The sequence below is a fragment of the Octopus bimaculoides genome, chromosome 6, assembly GCF_046866305.1.
Source record: "Octopus bimaculoides isolate indiv1 chromosome 6, ASM4686630v1, whole genome shotgun sequence".
NCBI lineage: Eukaryota > Metazoa > Mollusca > Cephalopoda > Octopoda > Octopodidae > Octopus > Octopus bimaculoides.
In genome coordinates this window covers 114,695,027-114,699,098 of record NC_142933.1, presented here as the reverse complement: position 1 = coordinate 114,699,098, position 4,072 = coordinate 114,695,027, and positions in this window count along the sequence as shown.

Genomic DNA, 4,072 nt, shown 5'->3' with positions numbered 1-4,072 from the left:
AAACGGAAATACACAAAAACGCTACTTCCGGATTGCGAAACCGAAGGCATACCTGAACACACTAGTATACACATACTTAGTATTATATATATGCATGTGTGATTGTCTGTGTGCGCGCGCGTATATTTTATCTTATTGAAGCTGAATATATATATGTTAATATTTTAGTAGTATATATATATATATACCCACACATATAGTATTTACAATTAAATTAATTTTGAATTATAACTTTCGCATAAATGTAAAAATAAGTTGTAGCTACTTAATACCGTTAAAAAAAACTAAAGTTACAGTTATTTCCCTTAAATAAGGGGAATAACCTTAGTGAAAAATAGTTCGCAGTTTTATATTTCCAACGGTAACGTTTAGAGTTCCCAGAGCCATCTCATGGATGGTGTTGAATGCATTATCAGAGATGTTTCTGGGGTGTTAGATCTTTCAACATCAGATCAGTTGATCCAACCAGGATTGATCAAGTCCCAACCTGCATCCCAGTAGCAGCAAACCACCTCTCTGTCCAAAGTCCCCTCTCTCTGTAGCTTTAGTAATGGAATTTATAACCCTTCTCTTTGTTGCACTAGTAATTCCAATCCCAGTCGAAGAATATGGCTGAATATGCAAAGATATTGACATTATAAATTAGTGCACAATGAAGAGATATGCACGGTATTCCGTACATAGACCTTCAACCGAATGCCCAAAATTCATGCCATTGGCTCATTTAAATTATTTCTGTTGCTTCATTTTATTTTTAATTATGCTAATATTGGTTCAAATGGTTTATAACTATTTTCCTATATGTATGTTTGTCCTTCATGTCTCTGAAGATGACCAAGTTATCAGCTTTACATTTTGTGGGTCCTGAGATGATTTATTAACCCAATGTTAGCCTGAAATCTTTGGTTACAATGGCGGTATGTAATACAGAATCTAAACTCGATGGGACTCTTACATTCTGTGCAGCCCTCTTCTCTGGTCATATATGACTTTGAGTACTGTGCAGTAGAGTACACAGCACTACCCCCACTGTAAGTGATCTTGAGCTAGATGTTCCCATACGACGACTCTTAAGAGCCAACTACTTGTTCACCAAAGATCTGTTTTAAGAGTCTAGAGTCAAGCATGTCTGCTACATGACCACTTCACTGTAGCTGGAATTTTCTGTACATAACAAATTAACCAAGTACTATGCAAGCATGGTTTGACTATACAGCATTAAATTTAATGGGTTGTTCAAATGGATGGCAGTGATGATGTATTAAATCTTTTACCTTTTACTTGTTTCAGTCATTGGATTGTGACCATGCTGGGGCACAACCTTGAAAGGTTTTTAGTCAAACAAATTAACAATTATTTGTTTTTTGTAAGTCTGGTAATTATTCTATCTATCTCTTTTGGCAGTAACTTTCTTCAACTGAATACACATCGTTGATTGGTTGAAATTACCTAAATACGAAAACTTTACCACAAAATAACTACTAAAATAGGAAATTAAATATTCTACCCACTTTATGTTCAAAGTGGCCAGATATGACTTTTCACACATACCCAACAATGTCATTCTAGAAGTAAAGAATCAAATCATCAAAATCTTGAAGCGACAATGGGCCTCCATACAACAGTTTTCACAAGCTAAATTTCACTAATGATTTGATGCTACGGTGGGAAACATTTGTCCAAGATGCTGTGCAATGAGCTTGAACCTGTATTTCCTCTATCACCATAAAATCATTACATATTTAAGCTACTTATACTAAGGATATGGTCTGTCAGGCTATTAACAAAGTCTCTTATGCATTTCTTATCACATAGGATGTTTCTGTTTACCATCTAATAGTATAGCTGGCACTTGCAAGCAAGTATGATTTGGTGTTGAGTATCATGCTTTTGCTAATTACATAGGTCTGTAACCAAAAAATTGTTTCACATTTATTGGGTCAAATTGGTCAATTTTTACCTGATTTCAAGAATTACAAAGAAATTCCATCATGTACAATTTCTTCACAAAATCAATCATTGCATTTTACCATTATGCATGAATCGACTATTGTCTTTTATTATTATTATATTATTAATTGTCATATTTAATTAGACTATAACACTATAACTGATAAGAGTATTTTTGTAAGATAAGCATCTGGAAATGTTTAGACAATTTCACCTACACAGAGAGGTGCCTGCAACACAATAGCTTCAGTCATGTGCAAGCAGTGAAGAGAGAAAGACAGGCTTTACAGGGTTACATTGCATAAGTTAAAATGTATCTTTTTTTTTTCTTATTCCAGTTATTTCCTCAAGCTTTTCCAGTGCATATATGCTACATACATTGTTTTATTGTATCATATGTTACATTTCAGTACATGTAGTTAAAAATATAAAAATATCCCCTTCCCCTTTGTTTATAGACCTCCACATCATTTGAAACAGAAATGTTTTCTAGAAGGTGTGCAGCAAGCCCAGATAAAATTTGTTACATTTTTTGGCAAATTCAGTACTAAAATGTATCAGAGAAACATTACGGAATTTGTCAAAAATTCTTACTATGTCTGTGTTGATGTGAAATTAGGAGATGAAGGTAAGAAGTAAGCTTCTCATAGGGCCTACTTAATTTGTGCAGAAGAACTAAGACTGGACAAAATGTACAATGAAGTCATTTCGTTTTGGGGGTTCCAATAATATGGAGAGAGTCTAAAAATCAGTGATGACTGTTACTTTTGCTCATGTAAAACACAGAAACACAATTCAAAGAGTGGAAAAAAAAAACATTGTTTAAGCAAATCTCCCATCTGCATTGTGACATTTCAGTCTCATCACCACTAGGAAACCTTGAAGGCATACACTTGATTTCTGAGTCAGAAGACAGATATAATAATGAAGATGAAGACTCCCATAGTAATGAAGGTAAAGAACCTCAACTAGTGTGAATTAAATGATCTATCAAGGGACTTAGGGTTCCCATAGTAGTCAATAGAGCTTTTAGATTCCAGACTTAAATCAAAGAATCTTTTAGCTCCTAACGTATAATTTTATTGGTATTATAACCAAGAAAAAGAATATGTTCCTTATTTCACTGCAAAAAATGATTTGGTTTATTGTATGGAGCCATCCAGACCAATAGGAAAGCTTAGCATAAGTTACAGCTCTGATGAATGGAATTTCTTTATTGACTCTTCAAAAAATGTCATAAAGCTGTTCTACTGCATAATGATAATGAATATGCTTCCTTCCCTGTTGGATGCTCAGTAACCATGAAGAAAACAAATGAAAACTTGATGTCATTCTTACACAAGATTAAATTCAAAGATCACAACTGGATGATTTGTGGTGACTTGAAAATAATTTGCTTGTTCCTTGGACAACAGTCAAGCTATACAAGTTTCCTTGTTTCTTGTGTAAATAGGCCAGTAGGGTCAAGAACCTCAATTGACCAGCTAGAGATATATTTACATGAGGAACAAAGAATCGTGCTGGTGGCACGTAAAAGCACCCACTACACTCTATGAGTGGTTGGCGTTAGGAAGGGCATCCAGCTGTAGAAACTCTGCCAAATCAGATTGGAGCCTGATGTAGCCATCTGGTTTCATCAGTCCTCAGTTAAATCGTCCAACCCATGCTAGCATGGAAAGCGGACGTTAAACGATGATGATGAAAGTTTGGTTGACCTATAAAGGGTTTTGCCTGCTCTACATATAAAACTTGGTCTCATGAAGCAGTTCGTAAAAGCTTTGCCATAGGATGAAGGGGGCTTCTGATATTTGCATAGCAATTTTCCTGCACTGTTGGGGCATATCAGCAAATGCTTTTTACACTGTTTGTATGGTTTGATTCAGTTGTGTGATGTTGATAAGCCACAAAAATGGTCAAATATTGGTATCCATCACTCCTGAATCGGATTAGAGGTGAGTTGTCTCAACTGTCTATGACCTTCAGGTGTTTTAACACCCAGTGCTTTGAGGGAGTCATCCCCACCACGCTAAACTGCAGCATACTGGTGAACAAGTAAAACTCATATATTGAATATATGCGGTTGGTAGTGTTTGCAACACTAGTGCTGATTCTAATTCATAAC